We start from the raw sequence: 27,192 nt of genomic DNA on the forward strand, positions 1-27,192 counted from the left end.
ATGGCCAGGACGCAGGCCAAGAGGCGCGGCTCCAGAGTCCTGGAGCCCTGCTCACGACCGCGCGTGGCCTCTCGGCCGGGGGAACAGATTCTGATGGGTCGGGGCCAGCGTGCAGGCTGCCCAAGCCGCGGACTCTGCAAGTCGGGTGGAGAGTACCAGACAGCACATGACGGTAAAGGGCTGTTCACAAATCAGATAGCTTCCTAGATCTTCGCGGAGTAAAGAGGCACACTGCTCATCCTCTATCCCTTTGCTGGTGGCTAAAAGGGACCAAGGCCCACGAGAGCGCTTCTGGGAGTGGCCTGCCAAAACCTGGAACAGGACTGCTCAGGACTGGCTCTGCAGCAGGAGCAGAGGAAGGCAATGTCGCCACCTGGTGGTGGTCATCCTTGGTAGTGGCAGTAGGAGGCCTCGCAGCCTTGGTATGGAGGCGGCAGGACGAGGTCCTAGTGGATGATCGTTTTCACATGTCTTACAAATCATTGCTTCACATATTTTATCCATCTTTGGGTTTATTCTACGTTGGTAACCATGTTCTCCGTTACTCCATCTTAGCTGGATTGATTAATTTTTTTTGAGGTTAATTTTCTCTTCAATCATTTGGAAGCTATATTGCCTTTCAATGAAAATTCGGTCTAAATTTTCATAAACCATCTCTAAGTTCATTACTTTATATGTAATTGGCCAGTGTTGCTATAACAGTCTCAAAAATGAAATAATCTTTTAGATCTTGTTTCTCAATCATGATAGATTTTCCATATTTTACCTCTTTGCTGTTCCCAATTGTGTGCATGTGTGCGTGCGCGCGCGCTACAGTTACTGCTTTTTAGACATTTGCTTAAAGTTTGTTACATTCACAATGAAAATATAGGTATAAACATCTTGGATTTAATTGTTCACTACCGCTATTTAATCCCATGTCTTTCCCATTTTTGAGTTACTTACTTCTTTCCCAATCAAATGGACACATGATTGGCTAATTTTTTTGAGCAGTGGACTTGGAAATCTTACCTGTCTATACGCAGCTTTATGTTCTCTTCATCAACAGCTCTCAGCCTCAACACTCTAAAACACTCTACAACACTCTCCGTATCTAGGGCCCCAAGCTCTGTTTTAAAATACAGCATTGTTTTTCATATCCAAAAACAAACAAACAAAAAAACAAACAAAAAAACACTTTCCTGATTTAAAGTGCTGCCTTTAAGGACTAGCTAGTCTTGTCTGCTGAATGGATATTAAGAGAGGTTACCTTAACCTTCCTCCTGCTTTTTGCCATAACTCGGCTTCATTGAGAAGCATGTTTTTACCGTTTCTCAGATGGGCTTCCTCTTTGAACTGCTACATCATCACCGTACTCTTTTTCTCCATGCTTATTCCTGAAAAAGTGATCTCTCTAACGGAGTAAAGATGGTTTCTGTCAGAGATGTGTGGCTCCCTGTCCAAAGGTCAAAATGAAGAGAAAAGGGAAGATTCCTGTTTCCGATGCTTCCATTGTGTCAGAATAGAGATCTAGTCCTCTGTGTGGCTGCGGTGGAATCTGCAATATCTTGCCTCAGAGTTTCCTTTTTCTGGCTTACTAGGGGAGCCGCATTAGCTGAGGTCACGGCGCTCTGGCCCTTGTCAGGATCCCGGTGCTGAGGCAGCCCCTTCCCCCCAGCCCCACTCCTTGTTATTTTGATCCTGCCAACTGGGTGCCGGCTGTGTGAACACTGCACCTGGCGGCCAGGATTGCCCCCCCACGCGACGTGTCCCCAGTCCCTCGGCATCCCTCACTGCTACCAGCTAGCTCCAGGAAGGGTGCGAGCTGGCTTCCACTGCCGTCCTTCCCCCTTCCTGTCTAGGCAGGCCCTCCTTTTGCGCCAGTCGGCCCGAAACTTTCTCTCATGCGCTGCATACGCTGAAGGAATTCCTCAGCGTTTTCAGCCGCTAAAGGGCGCTCTTCTCCTCTCTTGGGTCCCCTGCAGCGCTTCCAGTGGAAATTTAGGAGGTGGGAAGGGCTTGGGGGTTCTCCGTATGTAGGGGCTCGCGATCCAGCCGATTCAACTAACTGTGGGTTGAAAATATTTGGGAAAAAATGGAAAGTTTAAAAAAGCAACACTTGAACTTGCCACACACCGGCAACTGCTTACATAGCATTCACGTTGCCTTACATACCGCGCGTCCTCTAGAGATGATTTAAAGTACACAGGAGGACACAGCGAAAGAGAATGTGACAATGACTGTATGCGTATGTTCATGTATAACTGAAAAATTGTGCTCTAGACTGGAATTTGACACATTGTAAAATGACTATAACTCAAAAAATAAAATGTTTCCAGGTAAAAAATAAAGTACATGGGAGGATGCATGTAATTCCATGTAAGTCCTATGTCATTTTCTACAAGAGGTTTCAACATCCATGGATGTTGGCATCTGTGGGGAGTCCTGGAACCAGTGCCCCACGGTGACGAAGGCATGACTGGAAGCCCATGCTCCTTATCCCAGCCTGTCATGTCGCCATGTGGTCTGAATCCTGCCTGTACCACACTCCCCTGGTCACTCTCCTCCAGCCCTCCCAGACTGCCCTCTTCTTCTGGAACAGGCCAAGCTCACTGCACTTCATGTCTGACCTCTACAAATACCCGTTACTTTCTGAGCATGGCTCTGCTTCAGTAAGACGGGCTGCATTGCCACTAGAGAAGACAGGATGGAGTTTCCTTAAAAAACTACAAATGGACTTACCTTATGATTCAGCCTTCCCACGCCTGGGGATATGGCAGGAGAAACCTCTAATTCAAGATGTCACATGAACCTCAATGCTCACAGCAGCCCTATATAATAGCCAGGACATGGAACCAACCCAAACGTCCATCGCCTGGGGACTGGATAAAGAAGTAGTGGTCTCTTTCTGCCGTGGAATACTACTCAGCCATGAAAAAGGATGAAACGATGACATTTGCGGCAACATGGATGGACACAGGGTCATTCTGAGTGAAGTAAGTGAGCCAGAAGAGAGAAAAATGCCATATGATACCACTTCCATGTGGAATCTAAAAAAAAGACAGAAATGAGCTCAACAACCAAAGAGGAACAGACCCACAGACATAGAGAAACAAACTTATGGTTACCAGGGAGGGAACGGGGTGGGAAGGGGTAAATATGGGAATTGGAAAATTGCCCCTTTTGGGGAGGGATGGAAATGGTAGCTATCTTGATGGTGGTGATGGTTTTCTGGTTGTAGACATCTATGAAAATTCATCAAATACTACACGTTAGATGTGTTTAATTGACCGCACAGAAATCCTACCAAAATAAAGGTGTTTTAAAACAAAAGAGATGGGCTGCACTGTGTCCTATGCTTCTATGTGTCTTCAGGGAGGCCTCGAGAGGGCGGTGCTGGCCTTCCTGCCAACACGCTGACATGAAGTCCGAACAATCCATCGATATGAAGAAGATAAGAGCCATGGTCTTCTACGCCATAACATTCTACGCGGATGCTGCCAACTAAAGCTGGGATTTGACTCTCAGCTTTCTGGATGCCAAAGCCAACGGGGAGAGACTGTCAGTATTGCATCATCCAGCCCACCTAACCCACCTTTCTTCTTCCCTAAATGAACCATCAGTGGTGGAGAGGGAGGACATTGAATGCCTTGCCATTTGTCTTGGAATGGGCCGGATACTGACTGTGTCTCTAGCTGCCGTCTCAGCGCTCACCACCAACGTTTTCAACAGCGGCGAGAGGGCAGGAGCCCCCCAGCCACAGTTGCCTTCATCCAGTCAGGCAGGACCCAGCTTGCCCTTTCTGGAGTTTGGGTGGGGTGGAATCAGGCACCGTGGACAGCTCCTGCCTAACTCTGCCCTTTTCTTCTTTTCCTGGAAGTCTTTCTCATCTCTCTTCCTACAAAGGCCGGGGCCTGTTCCCAGATCATTGAACACCTCCAGGCAAAGGGAAATCACAGAGGTGCCCAGGCCCACGCTGGAACCTGTTGACCTAAGGTCTATCTCCCTGTCACTTCTGCCATTGGTTGGAAACTCTGAGAGCAACTAATCCCCATTCTGTTTGGCAGTCCTGGAGTATTTGACGACCATGATTCTGTCCTTCTGTCTTTCTCCAGGGTCTAACCACTGCCAGTGCCCTCCTCCTCCCCTGCAAACAGTCCCCTTACACCCAGCCTGACAGGACATTCTCCTCCTTAGATCCAAGCCAGACATTGAGATGGAGCCAAATGCTGGGCAGCCCAAGGATTACCAGCTAGGTGGGGCAACTAGATGCCTTGTGCCTTTGCAGCTCTGCTCTAGTGGGGGGTTACGGCTAGATGTTGAGGCGTGGATCTGGGCGTCACAGAGAACCACACGCTGAATGCAAGTTCTCACAGTGAGCTTGCTCCTGGGAGGCCCCACAGCAGTGTTGTAAGTAGAGAAGCACAACCCCAGCCAGGAGCCTGAGAACAGGCCCCCTGACGGTGCTGCGTCCAGCAACGGGCGGCGTCAGTGAGAGGGAGCTGGGGATCTATAAAGAGGCCAACGAACACGCACACAAACGTTCCAGCAGTTAGAATACAAGTACCTATGAAAAGAAGATTTTTAGTGTGTTTTTTAAATTGTCATTTTGTATTACTTTAATGTTGGAAGTAATGTCAGTCCTGGCTACTTATAGATGGTGAGAATGTGGATGCTTTGTTTTCCCTTCTTTTTGTTCCACTGTATTTTCTAAAATTAACACTTAATTTTTTTATTTGTGTGTTTCTAAAACTGGAGACCAAATGGCTGAGAAAAGGAGAGACTTGTAACTGTCAGATTGTTAGTGTGGCCACTGTGCAGGCAGGACCGGGCACCAGCACAGCTGGCTGCTGCTGGGAGAGGGCCACCCAGGGCAACAGGACCCAGTGCAGCCTCCCCAGCTTGGGACCTGATCCTCAGCTTTGCAGGGCCACACCCTCAATTTTATTGAGTGAACTGGAATGGTCTCCCTCCAAACACTTTGTAAACATTCTGAATTGAACCAAACTATTGTATTTAACCTGGTAACACAATATTCCCTGACAGGTTGGTAGATATCTCAAGTGTGAGTGTTAACACACTTGGAGAGAGAGTGATGCAGATGCAAATGTGGAATCTTTCTTGCTTTCAATGAGTACAATGCATAAAGCAAGAAGAGCTATCAGATGAAATTCACTGTCTTGGAGAACTTGGCTCTGCTTAGTTAGAAAGACCTCAGCCCATGAAAGGGGGAGAGCTTAGCTACACCCAGATCCGGGAAGGATCCTCGGGGCTCAGAACCATCCTACAGGTTGGGTGGCACTGAAAAGAGGTCCTGAAGTGAAAAGACTATGGGGTACCTATACCCTTTGTTTCATCTGTTTAGGATGCATGTAATATGGAAACGTTTTCCTGATTACTGGCATTTTAAAAGAGAGAAGCCGCAGCTTCCTCCTATGAATATGCAGTTTCCAACATCAGATGGGCAAACTTGGAGTTTGGCCGAGATGTTCTTGATGGGTCATGGAGTCTTGAATCCAGTCACTACCCTCTCTTCCTGGCACCAAGGCCATATTTGTTTTTTTCCTTCAAACATCTCTCCAGTTTTCACTTCCATGTCATCTCACCACCACTGACCCTAGACCCCAACTCAACTGCAATATGGCACCCACTTCCTATCTGGTCTCTCTGCCCTCATGCTGCTGCCTCTGTGTCATCCTCTATGCCGCCACTGGGGTGGCCTTTTCAAAATGAAAATCTGGGCATGTCTTATCCCTGTCACCTGGAGATGGGGGAAGGTAAAGGATGTTTCAAAAGAGCAGTACTATCTGGTCCACCATCCCTCATCTCCAGCTCCCAGAGATGTCCCTGCAGCATGATCAGCTCCCTCAGAGGCTGGCCACAGAGCACCACGACTTGGGTTCTCCCAGGGCAGAGGCATAGATTTATACTCATTGTTCCCTGTGATGACATTCATGAAGCCACCTGGAGATTATGTCCCTTATGTCTTGGAAGGAGAGGATGGACTAGCCAATTACCAAAAGAGTTTCTTGGGTCGGTGGGTCATTTGGTCCCTTTTTGTCTGTCTTTGCCACCTCATGTTCCATCCTAGAGAGATCGAGTCCTCTGCTGATGACTGAAGAATGGAAGGAAAGGATGGTTAATCCCCTTCCTCAGAATTTTTTAAAAATTTCTAGTCCATGTTATATGTTTCCCCTCCATAGCACCCCAGGTGGGGGGGGGGCGGCAGGAATGGCATTCCCCTCCCCATCTAATACCATGCAGCAACCTCCAGTATGCACCCTCAAGAGTCCCCTCAGAGCCACCTCTCTGCCAGCCAAGATCACCCGCTGGAGCATCTTCACCCCACCCCACCCTTTTCTCCTTTCAACACTCTGCCATCTCCCCTCTCTACCTCCTACCCTTTGGCTCTCAGGGCTTCCAGCCTGGGTTGTCCACCATTGTTGGCTCTGCTCAGTGGACAAAGGTGGAAACTCTGGGTCCTGGAAAGGACTGGAGGCAAAAAGCCTATCATTATGGCTAGGCCTTTGGATGAAAAACATAAAAACCAGCCAACCACTCACATTGGGAAGGTCAGTCTCCTGATGGAACATGTTTAGCACCTTATAATGCCCAACTGTGTCTGTCTGCCTCCCAGTCTTAAGTTACAAACAGTTTTTTTGTTTGTTTGGTTTTGATTATTTTTAAGGGAGAGGAGTGGATGGGTTCATTGTGGGAAAAATAAGATTTTTAAAAACTTTTGGTATAAGAAGTTTCGTAGAGATTAAAACTCTATCATGTACTATGCTAAGCATATTCTGGAAGGTCTTCTAGTGTCTGTTTACTTTCTTCACAATAAACTCCTCCGAGCTGGCTCTGTCTGCTTCTAAGCTCCCTGACGGAGCAGTGATGACTGCGCCAGGTCAGCTCCATGCCCTTTGGGATGCCAAGTTCCACACAGAAACGCTCGCTTTCACAGCTCAAGGGTTACTTCAATTAGTACATATTAACTTTCCAGTTCTATATACTTGCTTGACAACGTTCTTATAGACATAGATGCTTATTTTTCTTTTTTAAGCATCATTAGTTTTGATGTGTGGGTTTTCCTTGGCCTTCAGAATATTTATGAGACTTTGATGGACACAGCAGATGATGATTTTCATGGTTATTCTTTTTTATGTAAAAGGGAAAGACATTCTCGGTAGTAAAATCATATTTAGCAGTTTAAACAATAAAATACCAACTCTCCAAAAGAGGGGAAACTAAGAATGTGGAAAGGGGGCCAAATTCCAGGAATGAAAAAGAGGCCGGTAGGGTTAAGGTGAGAAATGCTGGAGGGGAAGCTGTAGCTCAAGTGGTTGTGTGCATACTTAGCAAGCAGGAGGTTCTGGGTTCAATCGCCAGTACTTCCTCTAAGAATGAATAAATAAACCTAATTACCTCCTCACACACACACACACACACACAAAGATGGGACATGCTGGAGCAGAAAATGAAATTCATGTTAATGTAGAAAGCTTCATTCCTGAGTGCATGAAACCTGGGACGTAAGTTTGCAGTCCTCTGTGAGGCCGGGTCGTTGATGCCGGGGGAGAACTCAGAGCACTTGGAATCCACTGGGCGCTTTACAAATATTGATGCTGGGCCCCACGCCTCCTACCCCATCCACCAAGATTGGATCGGGTTGGTCTGGAGTGTGGTCGGGGCCTCGGGGTCTTCAAGCACTGCCGCGCCCTCCCCCTTGGTAATTCGCTGACTGGGAGGTGATCCACCCACACCCCTTGTTTATAAATGAGGACACTGAGCTCAGTGGGAAAAGAGCCCAGGATCACAGCAGGCTCGAGGCAACGCTCAGACTGGCACCCAAGCCCAGTGCTAGCTTCCTGCCCCCTTTGGCCCTCTGTCCCAGCCCCCGACTCCAACAGGACCAGCTCCAAGCCTCACTGGCTTTCCCTCTCACCCCCCACCCTCACCTGCACAGGTCGATGTCACCGTGATCGGGGCCCGGCAGCTGGTGGGCTTGAACGTGGACCCCGTAGTGTGCGGGGCGGTGGGGACGACGAGAAGTGCACATCCATGAAGGAGTGTGCTAACTGCCCCTCCTACAACGAGGTCAGTGTCCTTGCCCTCGGGGAAGGGACCTCTAAAGGGTGACCGGGGCTGGGCACCGGCTCATCGTGCCCAACAGGAGAAGCTGGGAGTCATGGGTCACAAAGGGCTACCAGCTGGGGTGACCCCGGCCCGCCCTGGCCCAACCCCCAGCACACTGATGTGCAGGGCCCTGTCCTCTGAACCCCTGGTCTGGATCCCAGATTGACACTGGTCTGAGCACGAGCCACCCTGAGAAAGGAACACTGCCCCAGGGCCTCCTGCGCCGCTCCCAGCAGTGCCTGTGAGTGAGCCCTGCTCCTGTGAGACCTGCTTCCAGCTGCTTCCCAGGCCCGGGCCCCAGCCCATGGTGGCCCCGGCCCATGGTGGACCCAGAACCATAACGAGCACCTGAGATGTGCTGTGCCATCTCCTAAATTCTTCTAAGGGCGTTATGTCTTCTGATTCTCACAACTGTCAGAAGTTGTCACCATCAAGCCCATTTTACACAAGGGACATTGAGGCTCCTGGAGAAGGACCTGGCCCAGGTGCTAAGTGACAGAGTCAGTTCTGTGTGCATGTGCTCCCTGCCCGCTGTCGTCACGGGTGACTGAACCTCTCTCTGCGGGGCGGAGACTGAGGCCTCCATCTGGGAAGCGCCAGGATCGCAGATCATTATAGACAGAGGAGGGCCCGAACTGTCCAGTCTCTGCCCAGCTCTCTGCCTGCCACCCTGGAAGGCCACCCCAGACAGCACTGTGCCTCGGCTCCCGGGAGGGACCCATCATAGTCAGCTCTGGGGAGAGAAGCCACGCAGACGCCTGATGCACATCGGACTAAGTCAGAGATCACTGGGAGGGGGGCCCTGGCCCTCCCTTTTCTGGAGGGGCTTCCCGCCTGCTTCTCCTGGCGGCTCCAGGCAGTGAGGGGAGCCAGGCCAGCCCACGTGAGGCATCCTTGTCCCGTGCCTCAGCGTCTCCTGAGGAGCGGTGAGGGCGGAAGGCACCATCTGCCACGTGTGAGAGGACGTCCCTTAGGCAGCTGTGGGAGCCTCCAGCTGCGCCCCTTCAGGAAGAAAGCACGCAGCCACCTTTCACGGGGACCCGGGCTATGGCCGGGGCCTGGCCGAAGTCTCCTAAGCAACCACAGATGGGCCCTGTTCCTACAGCTGGTTTCCCGCAGGACTGGGACCTCACTGTTCAGGATGCCCCTCAGCCCCGTGTGGCAACTTTCCCAGGATCCAGGAAACTCAGGCTCCCATCTCTGACCTCATGTCAGGACTTATCCCTGACTGGAAAAGCCTCCAGCCCCGATAAGGTCTAATTTTCCTGAACAGCTATGGAGACAGGCACCCACAGCCTTCCGTGGTTATCTGATAGTGGCGAGGCCATGTTGGGGTGACTGGAGGGCTCACCTTGCACTGAACCCACACACCTCATGTTTCATTCAAATGCCTTCCTCCTTTCCAAGGACACGGAGCTGTTCTCCCCGCTCTGTGGCTCCCCAGCAAACTCCTACTCACTCTGCAGGGCCCAGCTCAAATATCTTTGCACTGAGCAGCCTTCCATGCACTCTCTAGGTCAGAGATCAGGGCATTCCTCTCTCTCTGACAGTAACATTGCTGAGTTGCAGTTGATCGTTCATGTCTTAAACTGGGAGGCTCTTGGTCTCCTGCATCGCTGTAGCCCAGCCCAGGGACTGGCATGTACCTGGAGGTCTTTGGTGACACTCTGACAAATGGATACTTACCCAAATGAAGAAACAGACAGCCACGGGGCACCTGCTGTGCACCAGGCTCATGCCTGGCTACGCGAGGGCTGCAAACAGGATACCTCCTAGTTCTAGCCTCGAATCTGTTTTCCAAACTCTAAATTTATATCCACTAAGACTATTTATTCTGCTCATCTTTGGACTATCTTCAATTTATACCTGATCACATTTTTGTTCCTTTTCACAAACCCAAGTAACAGATTTATTCAATTTCTCTCTCCTCTCACCCCGAGCTCCTCTCACTCAGCACTGTGCATCACAGGATGCTGAGCAGCGTCCCCGGTTCTACCCGCTGGACACCAGTAGCAATCCTCCACTCAGGGGTAGCAACCAAGAAGTGTCCAGAGGTTGTCAGATGCACCCTAGGGGTTGAAATTGTCCCCAGCTGAGAACCAGAGCTCTAAACTATCTTCCCATGATTCCTTCCAGCCCCGAAGCTGGAATTTTCTTTCCCTTTTCTTCTCTTTCTGGGCTAAATTCCTCTTCCTGTTATAATATCCCCCTGGTCCCAGAGGTGGACTGCTTCCTTCTAATTCTCTGAGTTGATGGGAACCTGCCTTTGACACCGCTAAACATGATAGAGGGAGGTGAAAATAATCAACATCACATAGGTAATTACAAAAGGGAAATCAGCTCCAGAGATACAAGAACTATGAGCGCAGATGGCTCAGAGTGCTAGCTGAGCCCCTCCCTCCACCAGGGCGGGCACAGCTCTGGGGCACTCGGTCTGGCCTTGACCCTCCTGCCTGGCTGTCGAGAAGGGAGACCTGTCTTTCGAGAAGGGAGGCTCACAATCATCACTCTTCCCGATCAACCTGGCTGTCCACAGGCCAGAGCAAGACCCCTTCTCCGTGGTTGCATCCAGTCCTGCCCACCAGCATCTTCCTTCTACCTAGAACCCCCCCTCCCCTTTGTCTGGAATCACTCTCTACGTCCCAGATTATCTAGCACGACACCCTCCCCTCTGCATCACCAGCTCTGCCTTTGCTCTGCTTCTGGCTCCTCCTTGGCCTGCAAGGCCTTTCACTCCAGAGTCTAAGTGCAGCGAGGAGAACTGTCCTGCTCGAGGACAGGAGCTAGAAGCATTTCATCTCTCTGTCCATCTACCTGCCTACGTGTGTCTGTCTGTCCGTCCAGCTGTGCCTTTCCTCAGTCCCCCATACCTCCTAGTGACCACACTTCCCTCACTTTACTCCTTGCAGTCACGTCTGCCCGACCCCCAGCTTTCCTGAAACTAGGAACAGCCAATTCACCACAGACTTGGCTGTTCCTAAGTTCAGGGTCCACCATCGTCCCCTCTCCCTTGACTGCCCAGATCCTTCCATCCTCTCGCTGCCCCCGCCCCGGGGACCTCTCCTGCCCTCTCACGTTTTCCCCTGTCTCGCCAGCTCCTGTCCTCACCGCCTTTCTCCCTCTGCCCACTGCTCAAGTGCTGCTGCTGCTTGGAGCCCTGTCCTGGGCCACCTTCTTTCCTAATTTCCCACCTACTCGCCTGGGGTGTCTCCCCAAGGGGTCAGGTACCGTCTGTGTTTCTAGATGCGTGGACCACCCGCCTCTCCAGAGCTTCAGCCCCCGTGGTCAGCACCACCTGGGCAGAGAGCTGCTATGCACAGCACTTGGCATGCACTGTGCCCTGACATGACCTGGGCTGAGTGCTTGGCTGGGATCATCTCATTTAGATTTATAACCATGCCTCCCAGCAACCTCGTGAATGGTGCCCCGGAGCATTTCCCCAGGGTGGCTCTGGATCATTAATCCCATGTCACAGAGGGGTAAACTGAGGCCCAGGATAGAAGTGGTTTGCCCCAAAACTCAGGCTTTTTGGCTCTAAAGTTGGCACTTTTACCCACAATGCTCTAGCGTGAGCCTCCAGCAGCTGGGAGAAGATTCTCATTTATTCCAAGTACTTGGGCCACATTTCTTCCTTCTCCTTCCCACAAGTTCACCAAAGCAGTGGGCCCTCTGCTCACTGCCCACACCCTCATTATTCCCAGCGCTGGTATGCTGAGGTCAGGAGAAGTCATGGGGAGCTGCACCTGTGCGTGGCAGCTCCCAGCTGGGGAGGACGGGTCACAGCCACCGCATTTACACTGACAGCCGAGTAAGTTCATCCATTCTCAGTTCTAAGGCTCAGCTTACTGTAAAAGTTAACACCTCTGAAGTTGGGGTGCAGCGTGCAGGCAGCATTGTACTTTAATGGTGATGTCTGTGGGACCCCGATAGCCACAGTGTACCTTCCAGCATCTCGTGTGCCTCATCAAGCCCGGTAACGAGACTCTAAGGTGGGTCATTACCCCAACTTGACAGCTCACAAAGCTGGGGTTCAGAGGATGTGTTGCTCAGGGCCACACAGCTCTCAGCTGCATCAGGGTGAGCAGGGTCCAGTGGTTCTTGCTCCTCCTGCACATCCACATTTTGGGGCTCAGGGGACATGGCCCGGGTGCAGACAGGCACTGCCAGGAGGGAGGGGACCGGCACTCAGCCTCTGCCGGCCCAGAGACACCAGGTCTGGGGCCTTCCCTCTCCAGCGCTTCATCTCTGACTTCCACATCTCCCCTGATGGTATGTTCGATAGGATCATCAAGACCTCGGTGAGTGGCGCACAGTCCCTGGCAGGTGGGGCTCCAACTGCACCTTTGTGCAGACTTGCAAAGGGCACCCCCTCTGGGAGGGCCAGCCACAGAAAAGCAGACCTGCACCCAGACACACATCTGAGCAAGCCGAGCACTGGCTGGATTTGGGCCCCACTCACTCCATCAGCCAGATGCTTCTGGAGAGTGTACAACCTGTTCACCTGTACCTGGGAGCCCACAAAACACAGAACGCAGGACAGCCTGATGCTAAGCCCCAGAGAGCCACCCCTGCCCTGCCGGATGCCCTCCTGCTTCCATGAAGCTCAGGTCCCCAGAAAGTGAGGTGGCACCACTGGAAGTCAACTCTTTGCCCGGTGGAAAGCCTCAGCCCCATCCCTCCTGACTGGCGGCTGGTGGATCTGCCTGGAAGGTGACTCACTCCAAGAACCTGCTGCGCAGTGGCACCCTCGTGGGGTCCTTCAAGATGGACGTGGGAACCACGTGTTGCCAGCCTGGTGTGTAGTCGCATGGCCTGGTCAGTGTGGGTGCACACGGCTCTGGGAGCTTGGGGCACGCTGTCCTTCACACCCTGCCAGCCCCTGGTCTCAGCCTGGCCAGGACCGTGAACTCGGATGGGGCCACAAGTACACACAGCCATGGGGTGTGCAGGGCAATGGGGAGCCCTGTCTGCACACAAAAACAATGACTACCTGCACCCAGTCTGCGGGGTTCACAGGAGCCCCACGAGGTAGGCAGCATCACCCCCTTTTACAATTGGGGAGCCTGGACCTTAGAGCAGCACCCGGGTTTCCCCAGTCACCCAGTTGGTCGGTGGTGAAGTTCTCAGCACCAGATGCAGTGACGCTGGGCCCTCAAACACTTCCACTGACCATCCATCAAGGGACCCAGGCCACCTGAGACCAGCCTTGTGGTGCTGTGTCTATGGTAACCTGGAGTCAAACCTCCATGGGGTCAGTGAAGGAACTCCGAGGGGTGGCCCAGAGGGCTGGTGATGATGGCTGGGCCAGGCAGAGAAAGTGCCCTTGACCTGACAGACAACAGCTAAGCACACGGCCAGCCCAGGAACCACAGGCACACAAGCTGGCATTGGGCTCCACCCAAGCCCTGCAAGTGGACTTGTCACTGGCGGTACAGTAAGGACCTCGTTAGCCCTTTGACAGTGACACTACAATGTGTGACTATCACATCTGACCCTCAGCAAACAGTGAGGGAGGCATCAGCGTTCCTCCCCATTCTACAGAAGAGGTAAATGAGGCCAAGAGAAGTTGTGTCTCAGAGGTGCCACTAAACTACTAGGTTGAACAAATTGGCGATTCCTTGTGGTTCACCCTAGCAGACACTTGGCTGGTGCACGTTATAACTATCATTCAGGCCAGGAAACTGAAGTTCAAAACCCAAGATTATACACATAAAAATCACAAAACCATAGAACATGGAAACTTCAAGAGACCTTAAAAACACCTAGTCTGATCTCTCTATGAAAGGACAGAAAGAATAAACCCACTCCCTCTTCAAATAGCCTTTACCTTTGAAGGCAGATTTTATGTCCTTCCTGAGTCTCATTCTCCTTCCTTGCTAAATGTCGCCCAGTTCAGCCAGCCATGCGCACACCTGTCCACCTGCCCGTGTATCCACTCATCCACCCACCCGCCTGTCCACATATTAATCCATCTTCTATCCATTTATTCATCTACCATCCACCCATCCATCCGTGTACATTTTCAGCTGGCCTGGCAGCCCCCCACCCACCCTGTATCCGTCTCCCCACCCAGCCGTCTGGCTACCTGTTCCTGTATCCGTGCCACAATCATCAGTTCCAGCAAGACCCTGACACTCTGGAGCAGCCTAGGCCCCAGCCCCCTGCTCCTGAGGCGCCAGTTCCGCCACATCACACCCCCGGTGGCATGACCGGGCTGTGGCTCGGGGACCGTGTGTCCTCTGGCCCAGAAGCAGGCGGAGCTGTGGCCCCAGTGCCGCTGGGCCCGACAGCCCGGACTCCACGCACCAACACTGTGCTCCACTCCGGGCTGCGCGGCGGCCCCGAGGGCGGGAGCGTCCCGGGCTCGGGGCCCCGCTCACCGCCGCAGAGCCCCGGCTGCCCCGCGGGCAGGCCGTCCTGCCGGCCCCCGCGCACGTCCCCGCGGGGCCGAGGGGCCACGGGAGGTGTGACGTCGCCGTGGTGGGCAAGGGGGCCGACACCAAGACACCCCACGAGGCCAGCCAGATGGACGAGGATGGCATCAAGGGCTGAGGCGCCTGTCTCCCCCGGCCCCTGGCGACCTGGCCCGGCCCTTCCAGGGGCACAAGGGGGCGTCTGGGGTGGACCTGGCCCAGAGACTGTGCCCTCCCTCTGTCTCCCTCAGCCACACACTCAGATGGCCCAGCTGTCCCTGGAAGGAGCCAGTGTCAGTGTCCACGGACTCTCCACATGGGACAGAAAGGCCTGAGGCCAGGCGGGCAGGGTTCACAGGGGACAGTCAGGAATGACAGTCATTTGACATCTGGACTTCTGTCTGTGAGAAACTTGGGAAAAAAAGGGGCAGGTTCCCAGAGCTGCTGGATCTTGAGTCTACACCCAGGAGGGCAAAGCCATTTTGTTTTCTGTGCCAATTTTAAGCAGCTGACAGTGGCTGTTGAGAAGTATTCTGGGACCTTGTCTGAACACAGAGGGAGAAAGTGCTGGGATCCAGTGAGTCATGACTTCGGTGGGCCGGGGAGGGAGCGTGGTGGCCACGGGTGAGGTTTCTGTGTGGGAGACAAAAGATGTGACACCCAGCTAGGAAAGGGGACAGTGTTACCAGGATGGATCTCCCCCTCTGCGGTTTACAAAGTGCTCATGTGTTTTAACCTGTTTATCACACTCCTGGAAGGGAGCCTTATCCTACTCCTGGGAGGCGGCTGTTATTCCTGTCTTCCAGGTGAGGAAGCTGAGGCTCAGAGAGTTGGGGAGATTTGCCTAGGATCCCATGAGAGACCAGGAACCATCAACTTGAGCATCTTCAGTCCTGGTGTGGTCCTTCTCAGCCGTCCTTCACATGCTGTCCTGGGCCCCAGGGGTGTGCAGATGCTGGGGCAGGAGTCTGGGCGCCCGGTCTGGCCACCACAGTCCTAACTGTATGCGCAGGCAGGAACTTGCTGCTCCCTGAGGGGGTGCCCCCTGAACGCCAGTGGGCCCGGTTCTACGTGAAAATTTACCGAGCAAAGGGGCTGCCCCACACGAACACAGGCCCCATGGCCGATGTGAAGAAGGCTTTCACTGGTGAGAACAAGGACCTGGTTGACCCCTATGTGCAAGTCATCTTTGCTGGCCAGAAGGGATTGGGGCACAGGCAGCAGGAGGCTGGGGCGTGGGGTGACAGGCACCAGGGTGCAGAGGGATGGTCAAGGGGTCCTGGGGACAGACATGAGGCAGAATCAGAAGCCACCAGACTGGACTTCGATCACCTTGGTGCGTTCACCTCTGGAAGTGAGGAGATATGAGCGGAGCTCCAGCTCAGAGGGGCTGGGGGCCAGGCCAGTCTGGGCCTTAGGGATTCCTCCCTGCCCCCAGGTCACAGAGACCAAGAGCTGAACGGGGGGGACACTGTGAGGGAGGAGTGTTTGAGAGGCTGGTAGGGGGGAAGAGTGAGGAGAGGAGCGTGCACACACACACACATACACACGTGCACAGCTGCTACGAGCCACACATAACACATATATACCCACTCACCCGCAGACACACGTGCTCACACACACGCAAACTCTCACCCCCTCCCACCAGGGCAAGACCTCAGTGCAGAAGAGCAGCTATGAGCCACTGTGGAATGAGCGGGTGGTCTTTACAGACCTGTCCCCCAACTCTGCAAGTGCACGAAAGTACAGATCCGGGACTCGGACTAGGTCAACGACGTGCCCAAGGGTGCCCACTTCACTGACCTGCTCAAGGTTTCCAATGACAGAGACAAAGCTGAGTAACAGGAGGCCGGGGGGTGGGGTGGGGGTGGGGCTGAAGGGGCGGAGTCAGTGAGACTCCCACACACGCCCCCACCATCCCGCACCTTGGCTGGAGGCTGGAGCGGCAGTGGGCTTGCTCAGGGCTTTTACCAGCAGCCTCTGCCTCAGGGGAAGGGTGGAAACTCATGACTCAGCTCTGCACAGAGCTGCCTGGGCTTGTCTGAGCCAGGCTGCCTGGATTCGAAGATCAGCTGCTCTGACAGTGAGAAGCTGTGTGAGCTTTGTATCTGTTTTCGCATCTGTAAAATGATGAAATAATGACAATTATCTATGTGTGCATATGTACATGCACATCACATACACATGCGTACTGCCCCCCTAGAAACTACCTGCACACTTGTGGCGACTTGGAAAGTCTCACCCCTCCTAGGACCTGGGCACTGAGCTGGGTAAGGGATACAGAGCAAGGGAGGAATCCATCCTGTCCTCACAGTGCTCACTGGGGATGAGGGAGACGGATGTGCTACTAAATGTGCAAAACCTGAGGCATGAGGCACAAAAGACCACACAGATTGTACAATTCTGTTTACATGAAATATCCAGAATAAGCAAATCCATAGAGGCAGCAAATTGACTCATGGTTTCCCAGGGGTGGGAGGAGGGGAGTGAGGATGACCTGCTGAAAGCTACGGGGTTTGTTTTGAGGGGGATGGAAATGTCCTGGATGGTTGCACAACATAGTGAACACACTAAAAAACACTGAAATGTGTACTTAAAATGGTGAATTTTACGTTACATGAAGTATATCTCAAATTTTAAAATGCTGTAATTTTTTTATTAACTAGGCAGAACAAAACCAAAGAAAAGACACAAAGCAGAATTGGATCCAAGTTTCACATGAGCCATGACAAATCCCAACAGAAGAAAAATAGTTGGGACTAGGAAACGGGAGGTCTTCGTGGGGGAAGAGCGTTTAACAGGCAGAGGCAGAGGCAGAGAGGAAGGACCTTTGGAGAGGAGGGGAGGGGTCTGCGGAAGCAGGTGAGACTGTGGTGGAACACAGCCGTCCTTTAAGTGGCTTGTTGGTGGCCCGGGAGCAGGCACCAGGCAGCGGGCAGCACGACTTCGCTGCACAGACTTGGATGTGGGTGTACGTGGGTGCCACCGCTGGCTCAGGCCCCATAGGGAATAAGGTGACATATGACAGTGCCCCATGCATGTGAGAAAGCCACCCCGTCACCGCGCACAGCAGACACAAGCTCTCTCCGCAGCCCCTTGAGAGCCTCAAGCCGCCCCCCAGGCCCTCTCTGGCCTCGGGTGACTCCCTGAGCCAGGCATGAGGTCCTCAGCTCAGCAACCAGGAGGTGCAGGCTGGGAGCCCCCCAAAGAGGTCCCCCCACCCCGAGCAAGCCCCTCCACCCTCTGCCCCCGCCCGCAGGCGTGCTGCCCACGCCGGGCCCTCCTGGGTGAGCGTTTGCAGCTCCATATGCAACCACATGCTGCCCGATGAGCACCAGGACCAGAACGAGGGCCTGGGGGAGGCCATGTCCTTTCTCACCCACCTCATGCGGGGCCCGGGGGTGGAAGTCCTGGATACCTCCAACCCTGAGCTCACCGGCCCCTCGGAGGTGCAGGGGGAGCAGGCCACGCCTGTCTCAGAGGTGAGGCCCCTGCTGGGGGGGGGTGCTGTGCTGTCCTCTGGAGCCCCCTGCTCAGTCCCCTTCCTGCCCCAGCAGCCTGGGCCCAGGCTCAGCCTGTGGCCACCCTGCCTGCCTCGGGGGCTGGACCCCAGGATGAGACCTCCCTGCCCAGGAAGCAGTGTCCCCTTCCAGTGCCTGCGACTGCTCTGCCTGGAGGTCCTGAGGTGGAGCCCTGCCTCTGCCCTGTTCCTGGCGGTGGCTGTCCTCGTGTTGGACAGAGCAGCCTTTCCCCCAGGGACATCCAGGCTGGGAGGCAAAAGGAGTTGGACCTTCAGTGTCCGGGCTCCCAGCTCCACAGCTGGGTAGCATATCCCCCACCATTAGCCACCAGGGCCTGTCTGTGAGATGGTAGGAGGAGGCCTGGCCCCAGGCCCAACATCCCGGCTAAGTTCTCAGGATACTTTGAACCACCTTCTCCACAGAGCTGCATGTGGAAAGTGGGAGAATTCTTTCTATTTGGAACCTTTCTGGAGGCCTCAATGATTGATTGGTAAAATGGAGACAAGCCCATCATCTGTGAGGTCACCTTAGGTGAGAGCTGGGCTCACAGAGGGGTCTTCAGGCCTGGGTGGGGGGTGCTGGGTGGTCACTGCCAGGCCCTGCGCCACAGCCCTGGGGGGAGGGGAACTTTGACCACTTCCTTCGCGTGTCCTCAGGGGCCCACACAGCACACAGCGTCCGTCCCTGAGTGCACACACGCCCCACCGGGCGCACCTTAGCTCCGCCTAGGGCTAGGCTGTGTGAGGAGCACGGGCAGGAAAGAAGCCCCCTGCAGAAGGGAGCAAGGCCTTGCTGGGTGGGCGAGGAGAGGGTGGGAGTCCGGGGCACTTCCCGGGCGGGATCTTGAGCTCAGCGGTCATCGGGGCCCCAGGGAGGTCTCTTTCTCTGGCTAGTGCTCTGTCCTGTCTTTGCTGGCTCTGACCCCAGCACCTTCCCCTTTCCCTGACTTTCCCTCTTCCCTTCCACAAAGCTTGGGACTGGAGGGCAGGGTGGGGACCCTAGGTACTCGCAAGCCCTCCTCTGCCTCCAGGCAACTATGGGAATGAAGCTGATGGCCTGTCACGCCCTCAGCGGCCTTGGCCTCGGAAGGATCCAGGGGACAAAAAGGAGGTTGATCTGATCCAGAACAACAGTGATGACAAGTCTGACGAGGCTGGGGACTTAGCCTCAGTCTCCTCCACCCCACCCATGCGGCCCCAGACCACCAACTGGTGAGCCAGCGGGATAGAGGGTGCTGGGAGGCCCTGCCTGCTGCCCCCATCCTCTCATGGCCCGCTCCCCTTGCCACCTCCCTGGGCTCCCAGGCCTCAACCTCCCACCTGCTCCCCACCCCCCAGGAACTACTTCCACCTGCCATACTTGGAGTGCAAGCCCTGCATCTGCATCAAAAGCTGATGGCCAGACCAGTGCCACTGCCTCTGCAGAGCCAGCATCGTGGACACATCGCAGACAAGCTGGTCGTGGCCAGGCCGGGGAGGGAGGGGAAAGCTGGGGAGGGGGATGCTTCGGATGACCTCCCTCAGCCTGGAAGTTTCCCTCGCAACACAAGAGGCCTGTTTGCCCAGCAGCTTGCTGTCGGGTGGGTGAAGTTCTGCAGGAACGGCCTCAGCAGGAGTTTCTGTCCCCACCCAAGTCCTAAGAGTGGAAGAGGGCCTGAGGGCCACCCAGCCCCTGTGATCACTGGAGGCGGCTGGCCAATCCCTCTGTCTCTGGCCTGCATACCTTCCACCGCTCACATCTAGACCTGAGTCCCGCCCAGCCCCTGTGAGTCCACCAGACCACAGACTCAGGCCAGAAGTGGCTTCTTCCTTCAGGAACTGAAGCCCTGTGAACATGAAGGCCTCCAGGCTCTGAAAACAGAGAAACTGGTGGTTTCCCTATGACGATGGGACACTCCAGGGACAGTGCTCATGGGAGGTCCTAGGGCGCTAGCCCCTTGTCCCCATTATGAACGGGGTAAGACATCTGGGGGAGCTGATGGAGGCTGGGGCTCACACTCCTGGTTCACAGGAAGAGGGCCTGGATGATGATCAAAACGGACAAGTCCTACGCTGAGCGACAGCGTGGCATCCTGCAGGAGCCGAGCTGTGGCTGCTGGTGAGCCGCAGGGCTGCTGAATAGGCCGGGGGTGGCGCGGCATGCAGAAGAGGGGGCTGGCAGTGAAGGAGGCATTTGCAGGCCTCCTGCTGGCAGGTGGGCTCTGCTAAGCCCTGTTCCCCACTTTCTGTCCCAGCCGTTTCCTCTCACTGGCTGACAAGCACCAGGGCTCCTCGTCCCACACCAGGGTAGACAGAGAGTGCCTCAAGTCCCGCGTGCAGGAGCTGGTGCGGATGCCGCTGGACCACATGGGGGACAGGGCAGGGTCTGGAGGTGGAAAGGGAACTCAAGGTGGGGGGACATCTGCTCTGAAGTCACAGCCCCTAGGGCCAGCCTCCATCACAAGTCATGGACTAAACCCAACATACACCCCATGACCCCGCAGGAGAGTATGGGGCAATAGGCAAAGTCCCTGCGGGCACAGGTGAAGCGGCACACAGTGTGGGACAAGCTGAGGCTAAGCCAGAACTTCCTGCAGAAGCTGCACTTCCTGGCAGACGAGGTGTGCCCCCCGAAGGCATGCACAGAGGGGATGCCAGCCCCAAACCCAAGTGACCCGAGGCAGAAGTGGGGCTGCACAGGAGGCGTTGAGCCAGACCACCCAGGAGGCCCCTCCTGCTCTGACAGCCGCTAGGGGACGGGGGTGACCAAGCCTTTCACCCTGTTGGGTGTTCTTACCCCTGGGTCCGTGGGAGGAGAAGGAAACCCCAGCATCAGGGGTCCTTCCCTCCGTGGGTCCAGGGCTGGCCAAGGGGCAGGACCTCTCCCTTACGGGCCCCCACCTGCCCACCGCAGGCTCGCACAGCATCCCCGATGTCTTCATATGGATGATGAGCGACGACAAGCACATGGCCTCAGCCTGGTGCCCCCCCAGGACCTGCTCTTCTCCATCGTGGGGGAGGAGCTGGGTGAGGACCGCACCAGATCAAGGCACTCTTCCTCAAGGTGCCAGAAGGGAAGCGAGATTAGAGGGTGGTGGGGTCAGGGCTTTGTTCAAGGGGTCAGTCTCCCCTTGGAGGGAGCAGCGTGCCCACCCCGGGTCTGGCTGGCCTGAGCTGATGGGGTGCTCAGAGAAGAGGTGGAGAGAGCAGAAATGACAGCTGGTCCCATCCCACCCATCCTCCTTGGCACTCTGTTCCCAAACCCACAGCCCAGTGGAATGGCTGCAAAGGGACAGAGGCCCTCTGACCACGGCCTGCTGCAGCCCCCTGCCCCTTCCTCACCCCACAGGCTCCAGCAGCTGACCCTGTGCCCACCCCCAGCAGCCTGGGAAGTGGGGCTTCGGCGCGGTGGGCTGGGCAGTGCAAGCCAGGCTGGAGCCCTGCCTGCAGCTGGGCCACAGCAGGCAGTGCAGGGACTTCCTGTGGGGCCTGCACTGTGGCTTTGAGGGAGTCCAGTCGGCCCTGGGTTTGGGCCTGCACTCCCTCCTGCCCAGGAGCCTGGTATGCACCAGTGAGTGAGGCAGGTTGCAGCCAGGCCCAGGGAAGCCCCTGGCTCCAGCCCTCACCCTGGGAGAGCACTACGGCCACCTGCTCCCAGCCTCCCGGCCTGTGCTCCCCACAGAGAAGCAGGCCTCCAGCCCCTTGCCCGCAGGTACCAGGCTCGGAGCCTCTGCACAGCTGACTGCAGTGGCCTCTCAGACTCTTCACCTGAGTCTTTTTATCGACCAGAGTCGGTGCATGGAAGTGAGGGCTGGGGGAGGAGGGAGTGGCACTGGCTTTGCAGGCACTGGGGGAGGCCTGTGAGCTTCTAGGGCCTGGGGAGACAGATCAGCCAGCACCCTAGACCCTCAGAGGGAAGCCTGGCAGATACCTGGGGACCCGGGCCACATGGAGGAGGCTTTAATGCAGTTACATTCTGCATGGAGGACAGGGAAGACCTGGCAGGGGCTGAGGGAACAGGGTCGGGAGCAGACCTCACATCAACCTTAATTTTAAGATTCCCAGAAGAGTCAGGGAATATGTCCCTCCCGCCCCCGAGTCCCCTGGAAACCACAGTGGCTGGGGGTGACTCCTGCTCGGGTATCTGCCCGCCCACCACCATTGATTACCCATCCCCCCTGCCCTGAGCTACAGGTGCTGAATGAGACCCTGTGCCCCACCTGGGACCAGGTGCTGGTGTTCGACACCCTTGAGTGCTATGGGGAAGCTCGAGTTCCTGGACGACCCCCCAATCATTGTCATTGAAATCTATGGCCAGGACACTGGTGTAGGTGGGCTTCGGCACCAGGGACCACTCCAACGTCCCCTCACTACAACCGCAATGGTGGCCCCCTCCCCCACTCTCCCCTGAGCCCCTCGGCCAGGTGCTTGCTGGGAAGCTGGAAGGTTGGGCAGCCCCTCCAGGACACCTCAGGTGTCCCCTGGCCTGTCACTTCAGTCTGACTCCTTCCTGATGCTCGGGGACTCTGGGGCTTCAGGGAGGAGATGGGTCAGGGCAACCCGCCTCCCAGCACAGACAGCCCAAACTCAGGCCCAGAATCTTCAAGAGATGTGTCAGTAAGGCCTGCTGTCCCCTGCCTCCCCCACCCCAGGGACTCCCCGGCCCCTGCCCACACCTACCACAGTCATCTGCCCAGCTTTCCACAGGAGCGCTGGAGTGGGGGAGTGGAGGACTGGGGTGCCCCGAGTGAGCTCTGGACTAGAGGCAGGCGCACCCGTTTCTAGTCTGAGTACTGCATCTGCTGTTCATTACCTACCTGGCCTGAGCTAGCCTGAGACTTGGTTTCCCCATCTGTAAAATGGGATGATCACCCCTGCAGCTACATGATGCTGTGGGGGACTGAATGTGATCCAGGATGTCAACATGCTTGGTAAATTCAAGCGCTGAGAGGCTACCCTGGCTGTTTGTCGTGTCAGGGCAAAGCCGACTACATGGGCCGGAACTGCCAAGCCCGTGGTGAAGCTGGCCAGTGAGGCATACTGCCCACCCTGCTTCCCGCCCCCACTTGAGTCCTACCAGATCTACCGGGGCAGTGCCACCGTGGGGGACCTGCTGGCCACCTTCGAGCTCTGGCAGGTGGGGCTGCAGGGAAGAGGGGACTGAGTGGGGGCCAGTCTCCTCCCCATCCTGCTGTGAGGCCCATTGTGATGGAAGCTGAGGATGTGGTTCTTGGGAACCCAGGCTGTTCAGCTTTCCCTGTCTCCCCAGGTCACATGGCAAATAACTCATGAGGAGAGGGAGCTCTCCCCAGGCTAGGACACTATGTCCCCCATTTCCCAGATTGGACCAGCAGGGAAGGCCGACCTGCTGCCTATCAATGGTCCAGTGGACGTGGACCGAGGTCCCATCATGCCTGTGCCCATTGGCATCTGGCCAAAGCTCAGCAAGTACCAGACGAGGTGTGTGAGGACTGCACACCTTGCCCGTCCTTGCCTGCAACAGGCCCTGATGTGCTTGGCTTCACGGCCCCCTCGCTTTCTCCCTATCAAGGGTCTGTGCACATATTATATGGTTGGCATCAGAGTCCAGTGGTCTTCGGCAACCTCAGGCCATGCCTCATTTTCCAGATAAGGGTGATGAAGGCCAAGGAGGGGAAGTGACTGGCCCCAGGTCACACCAAGGAGCCGGCAGCAGACCCAGACTGCTGCCCATCCAGTGCCTGCCCCTTCTGCACCATCACACTGCTGCCATCCAGGACCTATCCCAGCCCTCCATCTGCCCACAACACCCACCCTCACCCTGAAGCCCCTTCAGGACATCCGCCCCTCGTCAGCTGTCTGCGCCCAGCCCCCTCCCACGCACTGCCCACCCAGGGGCCAAGGCCTCCTTAGGTGGCCTGGCACCCACAGCTGGTGCCCTTGACTGAGGGGCTCTCCTCTTCCCCCGCCTCCCTCCAACTCACGCAAGTGCTGTTCTGGGGCCTGTGGGACCTCAAGGACATGAACCTGGCCCAGGTGGACCGGCCAATGTGGACATCGAGTGTGCGGGGAAGGGGGTGCCATCGTCCCTGATTCACAATTACAAGAAGAACCCCAAATTCAGCACCCTCGTCAAGTGGTCTGAAGTGGTAGATCTGGGCCCCGGGGTCGCTGGGCAGAGCTGGGTGCAGCCGGGCAGCTGGGCAGGGCCGGGTGCCTCTGGCCCTTCTCTGGGCTCAGGCCGTGCCAGCCCCCACCCCCAGGACCTCCCGGAGAACGAGCTCCTGCAGCTGCCCTCGGACATCAGCGTGGCGGCTGCCGGGCCTTGGCTGCAGCACCCTGGGGGGCTCCCAGCCATCAGCTCCCTGCAGTGCTTCCTCTCCCGGCCCCCAGACCACTCAGCCCCCACCTGGAACAGCACAGGGACGGCCATGCCCCAGAGGCCCACGGATGGGGCTCCAAGGATTTCTTCCTTGGGCTCATCCCCTAGTCAGAGTCAGGGAGGCCAGGAGGGAGGACCCACCCAGGGGCCAAGTAAGGCTGCCTGGGGCTGCCCCTCACTCTCAAGCCAGAAAGGTCCAGGGCCAGGTGTCCTTAGAGGGCCTGAGGGCAGATGACTTCCTCTGCCAGGTCTTGAGAAGACCCAGGACCCCTCCCAGCCTCCACTGTGTCACTCACTGCAGCCCACCCTCCTCTCTGGCCACCTCGTCCTCTGCCTGTGCCAATCTTTTCTCCCTCAGCTGTCGCCTCCCTCCCTCTCCCCTCATAAAGCTCCAGAATCAGCTTTAACCTCCGGTCATTTCATCCACCCATGACTCTCACCATTACTCCTGCTCTTCCCTGTCTGTCTGTCCATCTCTCTGTCCAGGCAGACTCCCCAAGGGCTGCCGTGTGCTGTACAATGGGGGGGCCCTCCTCTCACCCCGCAGGGGAGGTCGTGGTGAACATGGAGCCAGAGGTGCCTGTCAAGAAGCTGGAGACCATGGTGAAGCTGGACGCAGTGAGGTGCCTGGGGTCAGTCCCACGCTGGCTGCGGATGTGCACCTGCATGTGACACTTTACCAGAGCCAGGCCAGTCCACCTGTGAGACAGTACATTAAGTCCCTTCCCCTTCAGCATGTGATGGGACAGGGCCTCCCCTGACTGCATGTGCACAGAGCCCTGTCCTAGACTGTCCTGGGATGGCATGCATCTGGGGACACATGCCTGAACACATGGTACACATGTGAGAGGCAGGGAGAACAGTGACCATGTGAAGTCATAGCCTGCAATTATTTTATTCCAACAAACACCATAAGCACTGGATTCCTTGTGTGAATACCAGTGTTCTTTCCAGAGGGTCCCTGGGTTCCTTCACAGCCATTCACAAAAGACCCTCCCCATGCCTGGCTTGGGGACGAATTTCCAGGTGGAAGCTCCTTATTCGTCCTTTGGGACTAGGGCTGTTTATCCGCCAGAGGGAGACCTGGGGATTCAGGTGTGGAGGTGGCCTCTGCCAAGGAGGGCAGGATGGAGGCTAGCCTGGAACAGGCCATCCTGAATCCAGACAGTGTGGAAGAAAGAGTTCGGGCCTTCCCCCAGCACCCCATCACTTGCTCTGTACCCCATTCCTCACATCGTGTGCTTCATGCAGCCTGGGGTGCCCCCTAGCTTCTGAAGCCTGAGCTGGGTCTGAAATGACTTTCCCTTACCCCCATCATCCTGGTCCCCAGAGAGTCCCAGCTGAGCTAGTGCGGGTGTGGCTCTGTGGAAAGGGGAGCAGCTGAGGCCCAGGCCTGGCCCACAGGCCCGGGTGGCATGGCTAGGGCTCTGGGGCAGCACCTGGAGACCCCAACCCCCCCTCAGCTCCCAGCCTCCTGACCTCCCTCTGAGAGTGTCCAGGCCATCAGTGAACAGAGGACAGCACTGGCCCGAACTTCCCCATCATCCCACAGGCCCTGGGCTTCTGTGGGGCCGTGTCACCAGGATCCTCTTCAGCTGTGTCACTGAGCGTCCACTTCCCTGTTGAGGCCCTTGCACCCCCCCATAGCCAACATCACCGAGCGCCGGCCACGTGCCTTGTCAGCCTCCCCTTCTGATGCGGCCTGTGCGCTGCAGGGATCCCCTGGCCGTGCGCAGCCATCCCGGGGCCCAGCACCCCCATTTAGACTCGGTGGAGCCCTGAAACCGGTCACTTTTGAAAGCCCCCAGTGATTCTAATGTGCAGCCAGGGTTGCCAGCCACCGCCCTGGAAGGTCTGAGGAAACATCTGTGAGGCAGAGCCTTCACGGCCTCAGAACTGGCTGTGTGAGGACAGGCGCTCGCAGCGCACAGGGAGCATCCCTGCGTCAGCTCCCTCTCCTCCTCCCTCCCTGGCTGGGCCACTGCCTCCACGTCCAGCCCTGTGGCTAAGGCCTGTCCCTGTCTCCATGCTTCCCCCCTGCAGACTTCTGATGCAGCCATCACGGTGGACGTGGTGAGTGTGGGGACCACAGGGGGTTCTGGGGAGAGAAGACCCTACACCATGCAAGGTATCAGGCCAAGGGGAGCAGCTTCAGGGACTGAGACACCCCCAGCCCCTGGGACTCCGGCCAGCATGCAGCCCCGGAGAGGCAGCTGGAGAGAGCTGCTTGGGGAGCAGGGCCCCCGGGTGCTGGTTCTGCCTCGGCTGGTGGTTCATGCTGGCAGGTCATGACCCTCTGTGGGCCGTGGCATCCATTTCCACAAATCAAGGCCCTGCCCCTTTGACATTGGGGGCCCCCCAGAGCCTCCTGGAGCCCAGGGCTTCCGGGAAGCAGATGGTCAGAATGGAAGGGGGACTCCCAGATGGTCCAGGGCTCTGGGAATGACCAGGGTGCGGGGATGTATGCAGGACTCCAGACTTGGCCAGCCTTTCAGGCTGATGAGGATGAGAAGAAGGAGAAGGAGAAGGGCATCTCAGAAGAGACAGAGGAGGAGGATCCGGGTGAGAACATGCAGAACTGGCGGTCCACGTGCTTCGCCGCCATCAACACCATGAAGGAGCTGAGGCCTCGGGCCGGGGTTGGGGCCCGAGGAGGGACTAGGCTGGAAGAGGTGACCCCAACTCCCCATCAGACCTTCCAGTCCAGCTTCTTTCCTGCCCCCTACTCCGTCAACATGAGCTTGGAGCAGCCTGTAAGCCTTTTTGAGCTTCGTTGTGAACGATTGGTTTTCATGGATTCTGCTTTTTGA

General features: G+C 56.0%; 1 pseudogene; it reads left to right on the plus strand.

The window, feature by feature from the left end:
* Nucleotides 1-27,192, plus strand: LOC135321459 (otoferlin-like; annotated as a pseudogene).

Source organism: Camelus dromedarius, chromosome 6 (assembly GCF_036321535.1).
Source record: "Camelus dromedarius isolate mCamDro1 chromosome 6, mCamDro1.pat, whole genome shotgun sequence".
In the NCBI taxonomy this organism is placed as follows: domain Eukaryota; kingdom Metazoa; phylum Chordata; class Mammalia; order Artiodactyla; family Camelidae; genus Camelus; species Camelus dromedarius.